This window comes from Amblyomma maculatum, chromosome 2, assembly GCF_055883805.1.
Source record: "Amblyomma maculatum isolate TAMU_Amacu chromosome 2, ASM5588380v1, whole genome shotgun sequence".
In the NCBI taxonomy this organism is placed as follows: Eukaryota; Metazoa; Arthropoda; class Arachnida; order Ixodida; family Ixodidae; genus Amblyomma; species Amblyomma maculatum.
The window spans coordinates 154811057-154832151 of NC_139345.1; the positions used below are offsets into that span (position 1 = coordinate 154811057).

Below are 21095 nucleotides of genomic sequence, written 5' to 3' on the forward strand. Positions count from 1 at the left end.
GGGAGGCGGCCCTGACCAGCGACAACCTGGACCAGCAAGCCTGGATTATCCAGCTAGTCCGCAAGTCAGCTGCTGCCAGCGGAGCCCTGGACTAAGGGCACCGACCACCCAGCTCCTGCGAATTCTTACTGATTATTAATTAAAAGTTTTCTCTCTCTCTCTCTCTCCTGGTCTAGGGATAGTAGGATGCCTCCGATGTTGTGCGACGCAGCCAAGTTAAGAGGTCTTTCAGTGCGAGACCATGTAGTCCACAGATCGACCGGGCGCACAGCATACATACCTGGTACAACCGGACAAGAGCGCGGGTGTCAGGCACAACGGGATACGTTTCGATAAAATCTTGTAGTCTATGTTTAAAAATGAGATAGGCCTCCCTGCTGTAAGATCAATGGCTCTGTTGCTGTTTTTGCACATTATTGTTAAGAGCCCTGCTTTCATGATGGGCCTGGGCTTTCCTTTCCCTAGTAGAGCGTTCAATAAGTTGGGGAAAGGCGTTTTCAAGAGCGGCCAGAACAGTATATAAAAGGCGAGTGGCAGACCATCTGTTCCTTGACTCCAGTTCAGCTTCATAGATTTAGGTTCTGCATACAATTCCTCGCCGGTGAGCCATGTCGCGTCCACGAGCGGCCTTTCTTCCGTGCTATGGAGGGGGAAAGACCTCGCATTTTAGGGTTCAGCGGTATATAGTTCTTGGAAGAAGCCGCGAACTTTCTCAATCACTTTTTCTGGGTTGGTTGCGATAATGCCTGAGAGGGAGTCCTGCACTGTCATCAGTGTGTTGCTTTTGGTTGCGAAGCGGCGGCGCAAAAGGTGTCTTGAATACCATGCCTCGCACTGCCAGCATTTGGCGCTTACTGTTGCGCGCAGTTTATCCCATTGACGGTTGAGCAGCGGATGAAGCTTCTTGTGGAGTGCCGCGAGCTTTGACGCGAAGAAACAACAATTGTCGGGTTCGAAATAATGCGGATCTCGTCGCGCTCTTCTCTTGTTACTCCCTTCCCCCACTCACGGAGGTATTCCTGCACCGCAATCTTCACCGGATCCCACTCTCCTGCATTCGTGTAGCGAGATATTTATCGCTTTAATGTTGAAACTGTGTCAAGTCTAGGACTTCAATATCGAGAAGGCGAGGTTTTTAGTCACCAGACCCCCTTGGCACGTGGAATGATGTTAGCAGCACACAGCCGGTGATCGCTAAGAGCTGTCGTGAATACCCAACTAGACTGTAGTGCTCAAATCATGTTGGCCGAAACATACACTCGGTCTATGCGGCTTTCTAAACCGCGGCCCGTCCCGGTCATGCCTGCATGGCCAGGTTGAAGCAGACGCCAACTATCTTTGAGGTCCAGTTCCTCTACTACAGGTCACTAGGTCTCGAGGGCCTGGGTGCCTCCATGGTCTCTTCCTATGCGCGTGGGTGTGCCGCGAAGGGATCGGCGGTCCTCTATGTGAAGGGCGCAGTTTAAGTCGCCCATGTGTATGACGCGGGATGGGCCTATGAACATTTTTTAAGACCCTCGAAGAATTCACGTTGCCTGCAGCGGCATGGGGCATATATGTTAATGATGCAGATGCGTTTGTTCAGGTCGGTTAATATATAGCGGCTTCCGTTGTCCATGTGATGGCGAATGATAGACAGACCGGTATCCCGCAGAAAGATAGGAGCCACCCCCCTAGATTCCCTCCTTGCAAATCTCCAATACGAACGTAGCTGAATTGAGAATCGAAGTTAGCTATCTGCTCTTTCTTGTAGATTTATGTCTCTTGCAAAGCCAGAACATTGATATTTTTGTTTCGGACGATGTGGATAGTCTCAGCTTGCTTCGTGGTTTTGGTGAAGCCGTGGATATTTCATGTGGCCGGAACTTGTGAAAATGCGAGATATAGCAATTAGGAGGGGCACGAGCAGCCGCATCATGGGAGTCGGGAATATCGGGAGTGGCGGCGGGCGACTCCAATGAGGCGTTGCAATAGTCGCCGGGGATTACAGAAACACAATCGCAATTGTCACCGTAGCAGAGATGGCATAGAAGTGGTTCATCGTCACTCCCGGAGTCGCTCTCACTTGACGGCGACGGGTTTTTGGGGAAAACGCACTTCGTCGGTTGTGCATTCACCGATGATTTTGAAGATCTTGAGTCAGCCGCTTTCTAGACCTTTTTCTTTTTGGGGCTGCATTTGCGCTTTGCACGCGCGCTGATCGTTTCCGTGTCTGTTTCGTCTTCCGCTGTGGCGGTGTGGTTCTTCGACGCAGCGGCGGTAGCGGCCGCGTACTGTTGCTCCTCCTCCGTGATGGCTGATGGCGGCACATGCTGGTCTTCAGTGTCAACGTCTTATGAGGGGTTCTCTTCGGCTTTGGTAGAAGGCTCGGCAATGCACTTCTGGTTGTTGGCGGCGGACACTGGGGGCACCACGTGGGCTTCTTCTGCGTGCTTCTGCTTGGTTGCCTTAGATGGCGCCGTGGCGGTCGGCACCTCCTTGCTGGCTTCTTCAGTAGCAGCGTTTGAGGATGCGTCTTCCTTCATTTTCTCATATGGCTCTCAACTGCGGCAATTCTGTGTCTTGTTCGTCTCCCAACATGGACGCGAACATACTTTTCTTGCACACCTTGGTGCAGTGATCTTCTCCTCACTAGGGGCATGCTGCCTCGCCGGTCTCATTGCCGTACGCGATACAACTCTCGTACTGCGGTGTGTCGCAGCTAGCTTCCATGTGGCCTTCATAGCCGCACTTGCGGCATACTCTCCTTGCTCCTTCATATTCGCATTGGATGGTCGTGTCGATCACATCTAAGAAATTTGGGACTGACGTTGTCATTTCCATCTTCACGCTCCGGATCCCAACGGTTACAAACGGAAGCCAGCGACACTCCCCCCAGCCACACTGACAATTCTGCGATATGGCTTTAGCGCGTTGGTCTACTCCACATTGTGGTGCTCCGAAGAGTACCCGAAAAGGATATTTGACTTCGCTCGCGTTCCCCGCTAATCAAATCTCAACCCTGCGCCTTTCACCTCAATGACGGGGTCTTCCAAAAACCTCTCGACAAAACATCTTGGGAATAGTGTTAAAGCCCTCTTAAAACACCTTTCACGTGCATTGAAGGATAACAGTAAATTACCAATAGACCTGTTTAGAATCCTTTGGGTAGTTATTTTAAAAGACGAAGTGTTTTTTGTTGAGCGCCAGAATTGACATGCGCGGCAATAAAAAGAGAAAGCAATGAATGTTTAAACAGGAGGTCATATGTTGAAGAAATCACGAATCAGGTCAACTTACACTTCTTGGTACATGAGCTCCAACTCTTCAGTCATATACGAATTAAATTTTTTCCTTGCAGACGTACACGGTGCTGAAACATTATTAGATACGTTGCCATTTATATAAAGATTATTTTATATCTAGCTTGAGCCGGGCCAGCTTTTGCTGGTTCTTGCGACTAGAAGGCTCAGGATACAAAGTACTTATTGCAAGAAAAAATTTACAAGGGTTCTGCGCTGAGCCGAATATGGAACGAAAGCATTAGCTTCGGGTGACCGAACGTTCTTCTTCTTCATCTTCTTCCTCTTCTTCGTCGTCTTCGTCTCCTTCGCTGCTGTTCAAGGTCATTCGTCGCTGCGGCCACGGACTACACGAAGGGCCGAAACCTGGCATATTATTGCCTTCGTAATAAGAAGTAGACGTATTGCTGCTAAAAACTAAATATGCCGAAAAATAAATAGTTCTCCACTGGCCTACGTGCCGAGTCGCCCACTCTTAGTTTGAAGACACGAGCAGATGGCCGCTCTCTTCACGGTGACAGTGCGCGCGATCCGACTGCGCACCGAAACTAAATGAGATTACATTCGAAGCCCTACCGTTCCTTCTGTTCCGCCGCCATTTTGCTTCAACGTGCGGACGTGTCAGCAGCAATTGAGCTTTAGAGGCAGCGGCCACCTACTCGCCTATTTCACCCTAACTATAAATGACCCTGCATATCCGCATAGGAGTGATGATAAATAAAAAACGTGCATCTCGAAATGTCTGTTAAATCTAAAGAATTCTTCGTTTGCAAACTTCATCCCCTGATGAATGGGCTGCTAGCTTTGCTCTTCTAGCTAAAAGAAAACAACGTTGAACAAAAACGCTCGGTTTTAACGAATGTTGCAGAACCGTTGTTGCTATTCGAAACGTCTGACGCCATTACATTTCGGTATCCTTGAAGGTTAGCCACCAATCACTCTTGAAGCCTACTTGAGCACTGAAAACCACTCGGTTTTGTCCAAAGCCGACTGCAATGTGGCCAAAATTTTTGCTTAATTCTCTACCGGAAGAGCAGCAACTTGTTGCTGTAGAATCTCAAGTAATCGAAAACTGGAATTGAGGATTACAGCTCTGGCATTTCAGATTTCTTATAGGGGTCGCGAGGCAGGTCAATTTGTTATGCAAGTAAGCCAGGTCTTCTTGGAGGTTGTCCTTAGAGAAGGCAGCTTGAATCCTTTTGACTGAAGCACTCTCGTCACTTGACAAGCTGTCTGTGACAGTCGTTAAGTCAGAAAGGGAGCAATTGTAGCATTCAAAGCCTTCCAACCACGTTACCCTAGCTGCGTGGGAGGATAGTTCTTAGTGAGTAAAGGCACTTCCTCCATCTGTTCTTTGAAAGCGCACATGCAAAAATGGGCTTTCAGAACACATTGTTACCTGAAGCAATAAATTTGTTAACTTGCTTGGAGTCATTTATGAGTTCTTGAGAAATACGGTGAAGTTGGGCAAGCGGCATGGAACATCTACGGGTAGAAGGCTTTCAGCAGCATTGCATATTTTTTTTTATATATCTGGCTGCATCCACGTAAAAGAAGCAAAACCTTGCGGCGTTCCATGCGATTTGGGTAGCCAACCTTAAAGCATTCGTTAAAAGATTGGCTTGATTTTTCAACATTGGTCAATCTAGAGTCAATTTCTTCTTTTCGACTTCAAGCTTTCGTACTAGGAATTTTGTCCAGCAAACCGTCCCTTTACATCTGTTTTTTCACTAAGGAGGCCCAAAAGCAGAAGTCGCCGTACTCGTCTCCACACATACAAGAGGCAGATTTTTCGCAGTGTAGTTTTTATGGCACGCTCTATTCCAGTGCTTCTGAAGAAGTTTGCTAAATACTAGATTTTGATTTTTTTTTTCACTCAATTTCGCACTAAAAAAAGCCATTCCATAAGTCATCTTACAAATCATTACTTTTATCGTCTTTATAGGCTTACGTCGCGAAATATTTCCTCTATCATGAAACTTCTGCCATAGTGTCCTGTAATTTTCTTTTTTTTTTTGTTCTGGTCCAGGTAATACTTGTTGGCACAAAAATTACGCAATAATGGCACGGATATTGATACGCAGGACAGAAACATTTATTGTAGTAACAGGCTGAAGTATTTAATGGCAAGAAAAGGCGACCGCCTTGCCTGGGTGGCGCAGTGGTTACTGCGCTGGACTACTGTTCCTGAAGTTGCGGGATCAAATATCGGCCTCGGCGGCCGCTTTTCGATGGAGGCGAAAAGCAAGGCGCCGGTGTGCTGTACGATATCAGTGCACTTTAAGAACCCCAGGCGATCGAAGTTTCCGGAGTCCTCCACTACGGCGTCTCTCGTACGCTGAGTCGCTTTGGGAGGTTAAACGCCACAAGCAAACAAACAGAAAAGGCGACTATTTTACGTATATCGTAGCACTCAGATAAAAATAAAGAGGACGCTCAGGCTTTGCCTTCCACTAGACGCTACGGCTAAATAAACTCCGTATATTCTGCCGTGCTTCTCTTTTACTTTATTTTGTTATTTCTGTTAGTTATTGGGAAAATTAGGTAAAGCGAAGTATCGGTGTTGCTGCCATGTCGATACCTACACTGACAATTGACGGCATGCAGTTGGAGGTATACATAGATGTAATCTGTTCTAATCAGTACCGTAAACTAGCCTCCATCTTGAGTAATAGATGGATGCTAATTGGGAGGCAATGACGTATGGCATTACACTGAACGCTGCACATATGTTGCTTCACTACTGATGATACGAAATCACGTGCATATTTTGTTACATGTTTCCCCCTAATCTTTTAAACCCTCCACTCAAACTAGGGTACGGTGACGGCTGCTTTTCGGTCAAGAGATCCCTATGCACTATCAATCAATAGGCAAGTATTAATAAACATGGGCAGTTTCATTGAAGTATTAAGACTTTCTTAAATAAACTAGGCCAAAGGGCTGCGTGGAGCGCTTCAGAATTTCCGGGTAGCGGCAGTAAATAAACTGAAACACGTCTATTACACACTCACCTTTCCACACTGTTGGCAGAAGACAATATCGCCATCGGTAATTTAGGGTGGTGTCCCAGTAGTCTACGGCAGAATGAATACGCTCTTGAACGCATTTCTCGTAGTCATGGCTGGTGAATCCGATTGAGATACGTGGCCAAATTGAAGATGACGAGGTAAAATACGTCAGCGCCGCTTCTGGTTTCGCTAGCTGTGCTTTTACAGCGACATTACATATACTAGCTATGAGTGACGGAACGAGTTCGTTCGAACGATCAGGGAAATATAGCCTGGGAATGACAGCGGAAACGTCTTCGTACAAGCATTAAATGATAGTCTTAATAAACTTTGTTTATAGGAGGGCAGGAATATGCGATCGCATGCACGTATCGCTGACACCTTTCTATTGTGGGGTGTTCTTACGAGACGGCCGTCAAATATTATTTGAGAGGATAGAATGCAGGCGTGGAGCAGACAGGAATAAAAGACGGATAGAACTATTACCCAGTTAACCAGCCTTGTGGTGGTTGAGATGATTCCAAGTTGGCTACAGCAACTGGGTATTGCTCGGACGAATGTACATGTCAATTAAAATATTTACAAACTTCGGCACATTCCCGTCGATTAGTTTTTACCAGATAAATTCTAAAAGCTGGAGAGATAGAATGTCATAAATATATACTTGTTTCGTATTGTTCTGCTCATTGTGGCTGGCATGGTTGTCCAGAGCTATTGTAACCAAAATAGAAAATTTAAGGCATAAACTTTGGCAATACTCATTTATAGGCTCTAGTGCCGAAAAAAAGGCATTTATAGGCAATGTAAACGGCTATTCAGTTCAGTTCAGCCATTAACTCGTGTCCAACGCTTCGTGACCCTATGGACCATATCACGCCACACTTTCCGGCCTCCCACTGTCTTCCTAACATTACATAGCTTCAGCTTCAGCTCCTCGAGGATGCCATCTACCCATTCCGTTCTCTGCCTACCCCTTCTCCGGTTATCCTCAATCTTTCCCAGCATCAAAGTTTTCTCCAGCGAATCCTCTCTTCTCATCAAATGACCAAAGTAGCTGATCTTTACCTTAGGCATTTGACCCCTCCAATGAGCATGTCAGTGTTTATGGTAGACAATATTGACTGATTTGTTCTTGTGGCAGTGCAAGGAACTCTCAAGAGTTTCCGCCAGCACCACAATTCAAACGCGTCAATTCCTCAGCGGTCAGCCTTCTTCACAGTCCAACTTTCACATCTATACATCACAAGTGGAAAGACCATAGTCCGAGTTATATAGATTTTGGTTGGCAGTCTGATACCTGCTCTTTACCAGGCGGTCAAGGCTAGCTATGGCTCTCTTTCCCAGAAGCAGGCTTCTCCTAATTTCATGGCTGCAGTCAACTTCCGGGGTAATCTTGGAGCCCAAGAAGATAAAATCTGTCACAGCATCTACTTCGTGTCCCTGGTTGTTCCAGGACTTGATAGGGCAAGACGCCATGATCTATGTCTTTTTTGTTCAGTTTAAGTCCAAAAGTTCCACTTTCTTCTTGCATGCGTGTCAGAAGTCTCTTGAGTTCCACTTCACTTTCTGCCATTAAAGTGACATCATCCGAATATCTAAGGCAGATGATTAGTTTTCCAGCAATCTTCAATCCAACAGGAGACTCGTCTAGACCGGCCTTCCTCATGATGCACTAAGCATATAGGTTATATAGGCAGGGCGACAGTATGCACCCTTGTCTCACTCCTTTTTCAAATGGAAACCAATCAGTAAGGCCATACCCAGTTCTGACTGTGGCCTCTTGCCCTTCATACGGGTTCCTGAGGAGATAGATGAGGTGATTTGGAACTCTCATCTCTTGGAGAGCTTTCCACAATCTGCTGTGATCTACGCAGTCAAACGCTTTCGCATAATCAATAAAGCAGAAGTAGATGGGTTTTTGGAACTCTCTTGCTTTTTCCATAATGAGCGAAGGTTGGCAATCTGGTCTCTAGTTCATCTTCCCTTGTGAAACCCATCTTGTACTCAACGGAACCTCCCGATCTACATACTGCTGCAACCTTCCTTGGAGGATTTTCAGCATCACCTTGCTAGCATGCAAAATAAGCTCGATAATGCGGCAGACGGAACAATTTTTGGCACTGCCCTTCTTTTGAATAGGGATGTAATTTACCTCCTCCAATCCTCTGGCCACTGCAGAGTTGTCCAAATTTACTGACATATTGTGTAGAGAACGTAAACAGTGTCATCGGTAATGTTTTGAAGCAACTCAGCTGGAATGCCTTCAATTCCGCTAGCTTTGTTCAACCGTCTTATGTTGGGTTTGCACATCCGGGTTGTTCTTGTACAGTTCTGTGCACCGTGGTTCTGTGCATTCTCGCCACCTCTCCTTTATCTCTGAGGCTTCAGTTAGGTCCTGGCCCTGTTTGTCCTTTATCACGCTGAACTTATCACAGAAGCCTCCTTTGTTATCTTTTATTTTTCTTATACAGAGATCTTGTGTTCCTCAACTGGTTGTTGTCCTCATCTGGTTGACACTGTATCTTCAGGAAGGCGTTCTTTTCCCTCCTTGCTATTATTTGAAAATTCGTATTGAGAACCTTGTATTTTTCTCTTTAGTCCATAATTTTACCATCCTCCTTTCCTCAGCTATTTGCAAAGCCTCTTTAGACAACCAGTTTGCTTTCTTGCATTTATTTTTTTTTTGTATTACTTGTAACTTGTATTGTAACTTTTGTAACTTGTATTATATTATGAACATCCATCCACATCTCATCAGACTCTTTCTCTTCTAGATCTAATTCTCGAACTCGATTCCTCACTTCCTCAGCATATTCTGATGGAATTTTATCCAGATCATACCTGGAAGGCCTTCTATGTTTTGTGGAAAACCAGTTGTCTCCCCCTTCGACGTGTCCAATCACCACCACACCAGCGAGCATCGAGGCAGCGCCGGCTGGGAGAGGAGGTAAATACCTCCTCTTGGGCGAAGGAGACCCAGCGATGGGTGCGCCACCAAGACGTCTACGCGGATTCCTGCGAGAAGACGAGATGAAGATTCTGGATCCAGCCGGTAACGAGAGCAGTCGTCTAAAATGCCGGGGGATAGCGGTCACGTAGTACGCGGCGCACACGGGAGGACCCGTCGTGCACGACCCCCTGTCTTTTTGTTCCCAACAGCAAAGCGATTGGTAAATACCGCTCGCTATTGCCGCCTCCCGCGGCAGGCGGTGTGGTATGGCTTTGTCCGAAGAATTCAGCGCGCCCGGGAAATCCCAGCCGCCGTATTCCCGGTGCGTGCAAATGTCCGCCGCCGAAGTCGCACCCCCATTCCCCAGTCGAGGAGTCATAAGTCATTCTTACGTAGTCTTGCCCTTCCAAGGAAAACCTTATTGATGTATAGCTAGCCGGCATGCTGTGTATTTTTTGCAAGTGCAATAAATAGCATTCGAGTATTAACGATGTGTCGTGGTCGCCCTTGTCCCCTTTGTTCCCTCCTCGGGTCGCTAGCGAGGACGCTGCACCCGCGGAGCGGCGACGGGGTGGAATACGATCCCCCTCGCGTAAACCGCCACAATTGGCACCTCAACGTGGTTATTTCGTGCAGAAGTCCTTTAGCTACTCGCTCCCACCGCCACAACAGTAACCCAACGTGTGGCAAACCCTTGGAACAAAGGACGATAGTCAGTGCGCGGTGTGGAGTGCCTGCCTGGACTTGATATACTGCGTTAGGCGTGATCAGACATCGGAGTGCTAGTAAGGCTAATATGCTTTCTTGACAGCGTGGTGAGAGGAGTTGCAGCGAGAACAAATGGTCGTGCATGTATTGGTGTGTGTGTGTGTGTGTGTGTGTGTGTGTGTGTGTGTGTGTGTGTGTGTGTGTGTGTGTGTGTGTGTGTGTGTGTGTGTGTGTGTGTGTGTGTGTGTGTGTGTGTGTGTGTGTGTGTGTGTGTGTGTGTGTGTGTGTGTGTGTGTGTGTGTGTGTGTGTGTGTGTGTGTGTGTGTGTGTGTGTGTGTGTGTGTGTGTGTGTGTGTGTGTGTGTGTGTGTGTGTGTGTGGAGAATTTTTATTTGTGTGTGTGTATGTGCTGAGAACTTTGAGAGGTTCAGTCACGAGGTCCCTACATGGAGCTCGAGGCCGAGCCGTCCACAGAGAATATATTAAGCCGTGTTAGTGCTTCAGCTGGGACGGTGGCCCTAATTTTCTTGTATATAGTTGTAAATAATTCCTTCTCTGGCTCTGGGAGCCAGGCGCCGTAATCGGCTGACTGGTATTGCAGCCATGATTGCCGGGAAATACCGGGGCACTCCAACACCGCTGGACGCGGTGGGCGCCGTTCGCTCACAAGCTGCCTTTGAATGGCAGCAAGCTACTAGGGCCACTCTGGGTTCCTTGGCGGAGATGCACATCCCCGTGGAGTTGTGTTCTAGACATTGTCCTTAGTCCTAAAGCGACGAGGCTGAAGAATCTTTTTGGGAGCTGTCTGTTGCACATCGGAGGACAGTCTAACCGTGGTATACAGTATGCGCAAATCCGTTTTGCTTATTTTATATTGACATCGCTGTAGCTAGCCTAGAAATCTCGCTAACTAGAGAAAACTAACTTCGTTCGAAATAACTTGGTATTTTTGGGCTGAGAAGGCGAATCGAAAATTTCTTGGAACCAGAATTTTATGCCGGCAAACGAACCGCGGATGCCCGTGCTTCATTCAGATTAACGGAACGCAGTGCGGTGCCGGATAAATTTTTTGGCACTCGCATTGGCCCGCATTTCACTCAATTGCCATTTTGCGCAATTTATTCAACCTATTAGAAATCCGGAGGGCTATGCAGAGGTCAAGGGAAGCCGTCTGGGCCTGCTGCCATTGTCTACGTTCCTGCCTGCTGCCCTGCGGCCGTGAATCACCGAAGCTGCGGAGTCTCACGGAACCAGTCCGACTAGAGGCCGCGATACGGTCGTTTTTAGAGGCGCTGCGGCCATCTGCCTTCCGCCAGATGGTGGATGCGTTCGGGCGCGGGAGGCGCATTGGGTGCTATACGGTCATTTTTGGGCATCTTTTGGGAGGCGGATTTCTCCAGAGCTCTGATTCTCGCGCCCGGCTGCGCTGCTTCGAACGTCGAAACTGCTTATGGAGGCTGCGGCACTGGTTTGGGGAAACTTGTCCTCTTCACGGTGGCTCTCAACCGTTAATCAAATTAATTTGCACCCTAGCTGTATAATTATTGAGCCCCCACATATGCAACACGAACAGTATGAACTGATCATTAGTAGAGCGATGAAGTCGCCGGCGATGCAATCGTCCAGCAACAGCGTAGACGTACGCACGCCTCAGCGGCGCCTACTTTCGCCGTCTACTTGGTGTATTTTTGTTAGCATGAGGAGAAGACGGCGCGAATAGTTTTCAAGTACTCCTGGATGCATACATTGAATGGTAAAGCGTATATATTCATATCTCCCCTGCCTGTGTTCACGCGTTCACTTCGTTATAGCACTCGCGGCAAAGATGCAGGAGCTGGGCATTTAATGTTTTCATCCGAAATTACAGCCTAAACGCATTTTACAACAAGCCTGTTTTACTATGAAAAAATAGACCGCAAAGCATGAACAAAGATGCACATCATTTGTAACATGTAAAGGAGTACTATTTGCCGTGCGTTTCTCCCCGGCGGTAGCAATCTCTAAGTAGCGTACATTTCGCCCGTAACCCTCATTTCTGGCTGCAACGTACATCTGTGGTGTTGCATATGAGATGCTTTTGCATGCAGAAAATGTGTTGAAGTTGATGACAGTAACAAATCTTCAAAAATACATGGAATCATTTGCTAGGCTATCCATGCCACAGCAAATGATTCAAACAGTGCATGTTAAATTATCGATAAAATTCAACATGTTTACTTTTTCACAGACATTTAAAATAGCTGCTGTGGTGGCGCTGTGGTTTCGCTGTGGGTGGTTTCAATCTGTGGTGGCGAGTCAGTAAACATTTCAGATCTGAAAAATGAAGTTCATACATCAGTGCCGGTGCTCGCCTATCTTTCTAGCTGAATGAAGGTACGTATTGAACCATTGGCTGCAGAAAAGCCTCATTACTACCTTAGCAAACGAAGAATATTAAATCTCGTATTCTGTAGTCCTCAGGAACTGCGAGCTTGAAAATAGTGGAATTGCACATTCAACCAGATGAGCAGATGTCCCAGCGACCAACTAGGAAGTACTTGTACCGGTCATGTGAGTTAATCACCTGATGATTACCAATTGTGCAAAAGAGACACCGGATTCATCTAATCGGAATACGCTGATTGCGACGCTTTCGTTTCGTACGCGTGTGTGTGAGCGATTTAACGCTGGAGATTAGAATTGTGCTCACGAAATCAACTTTTCAATTGTCCATTGTCTCTCGAATGATCTATGACTACGCCTTGGACAACGACAAGAGATATGCGCGAAAATTGAAATGCCTCTCACTGGGTCATTTTCCTGACTATAGTTAGGCCTAAATTTCGTCCTCGGTCGGCGCATTGCATAGCTAAGCTCTCGAGATACGATAGCTCTCCGGTTTTTTAGCTGTTTCTGAGTACTAATGCGAGTAAAACAAAAGAAACCTAAAACTTGGTTCCGGATAGTGGAATTATCTCGAATGGAGACAGGCTCGTTAACTTTCTATCTGGCTTCTTCCTCACGTGACGCACAACTCTTCCTTACTGATGAAAAACAACACGTTTTGATTACGTGGAACACCCCACCAATGGTAGTTCGAACTGAATCGCTTTTCGGAGTTTTTAGGCTCAAGAGGTAGCATAGCCGTAAGTTCTATTTTTTTTTTTGTAGGGTTTTCTGAAAAAAAAAAAAAACTCAAAGCGGGAAACGTGGAAATCGTATCCGGATGGCGCGAATGATTCAAATCTAGGGACATTAGGAGTTTCGATTTTCACAGGGGTGTTAGACTTGATCGCTTCCTCCGCACTTTCTGCTCCATGCCTCAGTTTCGAGCCGAAGAAGAACGTTTTTTACACTTACTGCAATTCATGAACGTCGAAAGACCAGACATCTTTGCTTAAATATTAATTTCTAGTTTTCTTGTTTTTGCTAATTAAGTACAACAGCTCCGTACTTGCTGGCGTAGAGAACAATAAAAGTTTGATTATGCAACGTTTCTGTTTTTAGAAATTATGCATGCACCCGGTGTTGCAGTTAGCTCGAACCAAAGCTTAAAATATAACGCATTGTATGTATGCCAGGAGCAACAAGTTGCATGCAACGGCCAGCCAAGCCACCGACAATTTTTGTTTTACAATTACTTAATTAGATAGTTATTTAAATTTTTATAATTCAAGAAACATTCACTTTATATCATAAATGCGTATTATAAAGTTGCAGAGCACCTTTGAAACCCCCCTTCCAATATTAGCTTGATAGAAAGTCTGAAGTGAATCTTTTTTCCAGTATGAGAAAAAAGAACGCGAAATAGAAGCAAAATCGCGTGATTAGCGCGTTTGAGCGCCATGATTCTAGTGCTCTCGTCGTGATTTAACTGAACAAAATCAGCTGCAGCCATGACTCAACCGTCCCGTTGTAGGGGCAGGCTGACATGTATTGGAGCGAGCTCGCCGCGTTCGCTGCTACTTGCTCTGTGTGCGCGCACCTGCCGTCTGACGCGGGCGAAGAAGCCATCGCAGGCATATCAGCCTGCCGCTATAGGGGACCCAAGCATCGCAGGGTGGAGCTACGGCCCCAGTAAACAACGCCCTCTCCGGCCAACGCCATGTAATCGGTCGTGCAGAGTGAGTAGCTCGCCTGTAGACTTTCGTGTCTTCGCAGGCTCTGCACGCGGGAGAAACTCCTAGCGCGCTCGCGTTCTTTGTCGCTCGCGTTGTTGAAAGCTGCTTGTGCGTGCGCGCGCCCTGACCGCAGTCTACCCGCTTTGCGCGCGTTTGCATTTCCGTGCTGAAAGAAAGCTGTCTTGTGCGCGCTCTTCTGCATCTACTTTTCAAACTCGCGCTTGGACGAAGTGGTGTTTGAAGCGAGTGTGCAGCAATGTACACGCTTCGAAGTGGTTTAAGTAAATAGCCGACAGCGGTGGCTATTTTCAAAGCACAAATGTCAAAAAGGGAGAGCTGTTAGTCAGCCATGTGCATTCTGTTCAGCAGATTCTAGAAGATAAGCTGTTATCGCGAAGGCTTAGTGTGTGTCGTAGGTCAGCGACCACATTGCGTACGACGTGGAATTTGAGGCATGTATGTAATTTTTATAATACCCATATCATTGAGGCCCAAATTGTAAGGCGCATGCAACCATTCGATGCGCTGTTTGCTTTAATCTCTGAAGAGCTTGCAGATGTAATCTAGTTGGTGCCTATTAACTTAATAAAAGATACGCGGGTTCGTTCGAATCTTAGGCGCACTTTTCGGTATATGCCGACATGTTAATTTTGATGCCGATTGTCGTGCAATTGCATACTCAGAACATTTTATACGTAGCTTCCACCTGAATAGAATGTGCATTCACATGTATACAAAGAAACATCAACCCTTCTGATGCAAACCAAATATTTTCGCGCGTTGATTTTCGTGAATCGCATTCAGCTCTTAATAACTGGTCCCGCAATTGATCGAGTAATTTCAATTCCACAGAGTAAATGAGACAGTTCTGGACAATATCTAGAAAAACAAATTTTCGCTGCGTGGTTACGACTTCATTGTTCCTATAGCTTTTATTTTGGTATATAACTGTTTTATTCAATCACTCGCCCCGCTGCTATGGTGGCTAGAAGGGGTAGGTGGCGTCAACGCCGGCGCGTTTGCGGCGAAAGGGCGCGCCGTCAATTCATGCCGCCACCGTGGTGGCCGCAGCGGCGCTGCGGTCAGCACTTCGATGCCTCCCGCGCTCCCCGCTCCCTGCTCATGCGTGCGCACGTGCGGTTGTCGTCTGCTCGTCTCGACGGTGCTCCCACGTGTTTTTCGCTGTGTTTCTTCTGTGAAGGGGTACTTGTTGGCATGCGTGCTTCAGGTCCTTGTCCTGGATCAGCAAATGGATTATCGTGCAAAGAAAGCGAGACAAACGCACTGCTTTGCGCCTAACTGTACGTCTGGTTACGTATCGTCAAGGAAGTCGGGTGAGCGGGTCTCTTTGTTTTCTGTGCCAAAGGACCCCGAGCGCTTTGAAGCATGGCGACGAGCCGTGCCCCGGGCTGACAAAGCTCTCGACGAGAACTCAGCCCTCTGTGAACTTCACTTTGATGAACAGTATATTGTCCGGCACTTCACGCACGTGATCAACGGAGCAACAGTGGAGATTCCCCGTGATCGACCCGTACTTACAAGCGACGCGGTTCCAACGATTTATCCAAATGCTCCGTCGTACCTTTCCAAGAAAGCCCCTCAGAAAAGGCAATCGAAAACGTCGACATGCGGCCTCCCCTCGAAGCTCCAACGTTGCGAAATAGGTGCCTGTTCCCAAGGCGTAGAGACCGAAAATGATGAAGGGAGTGTTTCAGATCAGCAGGTTCTTGCATCTGAATTTTGCGTTCAAAGATGCGAGCTACCAAGCGTGTATTGGTCCAGACACCAGATCGCTGGTTCGTGTATTGGTCCAGACACCAGATCGCTGGTTCTGATAACGTCGCGGCTTTCACTGTGTGTGCGTTAGAAGACCACAATCTCTACTTTGAAAAGGTAGTCCTCGTGATGTCGGACAGCAGCACGATTCAAGCGACGGTGTTCGTGCAAGCAACCCAAGTCAGAAGCGTGGAGATTACCGATGCTAAAATGATTGAAGATCTTCTTCTAGAGGTAGACTCCCTTATTCCATGCAAAGGCTTTGGAAAAAAGGGAGAGTTCGAAGCCAACTCCAAGCACCGAGAGAAGACCTGTGGGATGAAAAGTTTCAGTGCTTCCTGTCCCGGAATAGCCCAGCCGCCCGGAGCAGCGTGCCCACAGTGTAGGTATCTAAGGAAACTTCTAATTAATCAGGCATCATACAAAAGAAGGGCAGCTAAGCCCAGGGCTGGAACACTCTCATACAGACTCAAGCTACGGACAGAACAGCTGAAGCGAAGCAAGCTAGCCATGCTTCAGGTGAAGTCTAAGTTTGAGAATTTGAAAAAAAAAAATTCTAAAATTGAAGCGTCAGTGCTTGAAAGCGCAATCAAGGTCCTACCGGTAAAGCAGCAACAGCAAGTGAGGGCATGTTTCGCTGCTTCAAGACGTAAAAGCACACATGGAACGAAGTACGAAAGCGAATGGGCTCTAGAATGCTTGATTATGTGCATGAAAAGTCCTCGGCTTTATCAGCATATCAGGAAAAATAAAATTATGATATTGCCATCACGTACATCTCTGCGTCGATATGTGAAGAATTACAAGAGTGGGTTCGGCCTGAATGACAAAGTTTTTGCTGCTGTGGCTCAGAAGACCAAAACCATGGATCGCTTCCAGTGCCACGGAGGACTCCTCGTTGACGAGATGAAACTTGCCGAGAACCTTCACTTTTCGTCGAGCGGAAAAATTGAAGGATTTGTTGATCTGGGGAAATTCACTGCAGAAAGCCAACGCTCGCAAACCTGTGATCATGGCCTCGTTCTTTTGTTCCAACCATTCACAGGGAAGTGGCACCAGATAATTGGTGTATTTGCCTAGCACAGCAATGTGAAGGCGGATATCCTAGCCAAGATTGTCACAGAAGCCGTGATAATGTGTGAGACTGCAGGGCTGCATGTTGACTTCATAACATGCGATGGAGCTACATGGAACAGGAGCATGTGGCGCATTTTTGGCATCTATGGAAGAAAAGAAAAGGTTGCTTGCAGGACGCAGCACCCTACTGAACCGGGTTGTTTCCTCTACTTTGTATCAGATTTTCCACATTTGATAAAATGCGTGAGGAACACGTTTGTTCAGACAGGCGTGAAAATCCCAGAAGGACATGCTACTGTCGATCACATCGATATTGCTCGAAAGTGCGATGAAATGCATGACACCACTCTCAAGGCAATGCCCCACATAAACAAATCAGTTGTTCGTCCTTCTGGCTTCGAAAAACAAAGAGTGAACTATGCATTTTGGCTCCTTAGTGAGGAGACGCTGAGAGGTCTTTTCCTCTACCGAGATAAAATCGAGACACAGCTGCGCAGCGTTGCGGCGACCGTCACTTTTATCGAAACGATGAGAAGCTTGATTAAAGCGATGACATAACGGTGCCTCTCAGATGCCCTGAGACCTGGAGATCACCACGAAGAAGTCATTCGAAGTTTCTTGTCCTACATGAACTCCTGGGATGATACAGCTGGATCGAAAGGCTTCCTTAGCAGTAGCACAGCTGAAGGTCTTCGCGTGACTCTGACCAGCACACTACATCTTCTCAAGTATTTGACAACCGAGGTGGGGTTCCGTTATCTCATGACAAGTCGTTTATGCCACGACCCCATCGAAAGACTTTTTGGTATCGTTCGACAAATGTCTGGTTGTAACGACCACCCGACTGCCAGCCAATTTTTGATATCTGTAAACACGCTAAGCTTTCAAAAAGCTTAGCAAGATCACCAGCAAAAAGCAATGTCTCTTCGCAACTTATAAGGAGCCTTCTTGATGCTTCTAGCGCAAAAGAGACGAGTTCTCAGAGGAGAATTGACGAGCTTCTGGATATTGGGAACCTTACAGAAGCATATGAAGTCCTCAGTGCTTGTGACCTTGATCACCGGGCGATGTGTGTTCAAGCAAGTGATTCCAGGCTGATTTTTTACGTGGCCGGTTATGTCGCGCGGAAAAGCATTGCGACCACAAAGTGTGCTGAGTGCTGCCAGGAGCTTCTGCAGAATAAGGGTGGTAGTCCGCCAGCTGAAGCAGCCCTCACGGCAGCTGTTGACAGAGGAGGACTTTTATATCTATCTGACCAGCTAAATGCACTAGTGACGTCACTAGAAAACACATTCACCCACTGCTTCAGTGTGAAGCAAGTAAGAAGCGACAGCCTAATGGACTTGGTATCTTTTCTCCAGCTTACAAAGTTGAATCTTGTAGGCTGCCCAGAACACAAAACAGCACTCACAAACAGAATCATCAAGTTTTATGTGCTCACAAGGCTTCATTTCTACGTGAAATCTCAGAACGCAAAACGGGACGAAACACGGGAGCGAGTGAAGATGTTAAAACTTCGACGAGTGCTCTGAAGTGTGCCTTCTAAGCTTCCACTTTTTATTTAACGACTTTTATAGTTTCAGTGATAATGTACATGTGCAGTATGTTTCTGTGATACATGATGTTCCTGACGATGGTCTAAGCTATTTTTCAACGAGTCACTTTATTTTTTCTGTTACGTGCAGTAAGTCTATGTGATACATGTTATCCTTACCCTCTAAGCTTTCTATTTTTTAACGATCGAGTCACTTTTATAGTTTCCCATTTGTGCAGTATGCCTCCGTGATAAGTTCCTGAACGTAGTGTGTAATAAAAGTCATATTCACATGCTGGTTTGCTTGCGCAGGACTGTTTATTTCTGTGGCGCTCCTTTATTGAGAGTTGCGAGATCGTGTGAGACTCGCAAGATTACTCTCTATAGTGAGCGCTTTCACGAGCTAAAAGCGTACGCAGACTGATGATCACTGTAGGCTGTAAAGTCTTCACCTCAGTTTCAGACCAATCTGCGCGGGTGCATCCAGCGTGAACGCGAAAAAAAAAATCCAGCTTTCTGCACGCGCGGCGAACCCAGCGCAGCCAGCCTTTCCTGCGCGCGGCGCGCTCGCCGCATCGCACTACGGACAGCAGCGCCACCTACACATGGCATGAAATGGAAGCGCGGCGCTCGCCTCCCGGTCGCGTCACCTACCTCTTCTAGCCACAATACCGCTGCGGTGGCTCACGCATTAAGGACTGTTGGTCATGGCGATGCGGGTTTGATCCCGGCCACCGCTCGCTGGAGGCGGACTGCAAGGATGTCTTTAGAAATAGGGAGGGCAGGGGGGGGGGGGGGGGGGGTGAAATTTGTACACGTCTCCAAGACAGCGCCCTTCGTAGCTTAGGTGTACGTTAAACACTGCAAAGCTAATCCAACATGTTCATTCAATTGTGTCCTTGCTTTGAGGTCATTTTATATATCCTGCCTTGCAGCTTCAGTGTCTGCTTTCTGAAGAAGAAACAATTTGCGTCTGAGTATAAGTTGCGAGGCAGCATCTCCTTATTCTCTTTTATTAGGTTTGCTCCTTATGTCGTGGGTTCGAAATGAACCAAACGGCCCGTCTCTGTTAAGTGAAATGCTTCTTTGCAGCTAGCATGAACATGCGCTGAAAAGCGCCAGCTTGCGATTTCCCGTGCTAAGTGTATCTACAAGGCAGGAATTCAGGGGCACTGCAAGCATGTTGCTGCTGTGTGCTGTTTCATAAACTCCTACGAAGATCGTCCTGCACGAGCCAGGCACAACAATGGGGCAAACCCAGCGGCAAAAATCCGAAGCCCACTTTAGAGAGCATCTGGGCCCTAATGAAATGGGTATAAAAAATTAAATACTTGCCTCAAATCCAACGTCGTACTCGACGTGGTCGCTGACCTGCGACACACACTTAGCCGTCACAATAACAGCGTTGTCTTCTACAATCTGATCAACAGAATGAACATGGCTGACTAACAGCTCTCCCTTTTTTATGTTTGCGCTGCGAAAATAGCCACCACTGTCGGCTATTTTCTGAAAACCCTATCGAAGCGTGTACATTGCTGCACACTCATTTCAAACACCTCTTCGTCCAAGCGCGAGTTTGAAAAGTAGAAGCAGGGGCGCGGGCGCGCGCACAAGTAAAGCCTTCTTTCAGCACGGAAACCCAAGCGCACGCAAAGCGAGTAGAGTGCGGTCAGGGCGCGCGCGCGCGCAAGCAGCTTTCAACAACGCGAGCGACAAAGAACGCGAGCTGCTTCCGCGTGCAGAAGCCGCAGGCACGAAAGTCTACAGGCGAGCTGTTGCGACAGCTAGAAACACAACAATACACTTCCCCACATTTCGAGCTTCGCGGAACCACTCCAGCCATGTTTTAAACTCAGCTGTGACACGTGTTTGCATGCCTGCGAAGCCACGGCAGCGGGCCGGCGCGAGCACTCACAAAGAGAGGTAAAGCGAGCGACGCGAGCAGCACACAAAGCCGCCAGAACACGTTCGGTCAAGCGCCGCATCAGCGCCGCGCACAACCAATGCCTCAAAATTTTGCCGCTTGCGGAGGAGCGCGCGCTGCAGTCGCGCAGCCAAACTTGAGGTTGGGTTCCTCCGGGCGAAGAGACAGGGCTGTAGCCACGGAGCAAGAAACCTCTTGCTTCGTGGGCGCAGCTGATTTCGTTCACTGAAACCGTGACTGAGAAAAACAAAGTCGCGGCATCACGGTAGTCGCATAATATTATTTGTATTTCGCGTATTTTTTTTTTCAGCCCACAAAAAAAGATGCACGTTGGACTTACTTTATCGCAAATTATGGAATGGGTTTTCTGAAGGTGCTCTTCAACTTTCCAATACAGATTTATGGTCTAAGGTCATTATTTATTAAATTTAAAAAATAACATAATAAGCTAATTCAGTTAATGCAAAACGAAAATTGTCTTTAGAGCGGAAGGCGGCTGGCCGGTTCAATGAACTGGTTTCCCTCGCTTACGTTAACATTTTTGTAACCCTTGATTCAGATTCGCTGAGACACCCGGTATATTTGCGCCTGTTGAAAGTTTTCTCTGTAAAATATGTTTCTATTATATTGCCTTTTGACACCCCACAGGCAACTACTTCCTAAAAACCTTATTGAGTGCACCTCTTTGTCAGCACAAGGATTCACACTTCCTCTTTACATTTCCACCCGTGAAAC

General features: G+C 47.1%; 1 pseudogene; it reads left to right on the top strand.

Moving 5' to 3' along the window:
* Positions 1-1307: 1307 nt before the first annotated feature.
* Positions 1308-18434, top strand: LOC146200215 (uncharacterized; annotated as a pseudogene).
* The last annotated feature ends 2661 nt before the right edge of the window (positions 18435-21095 follow it).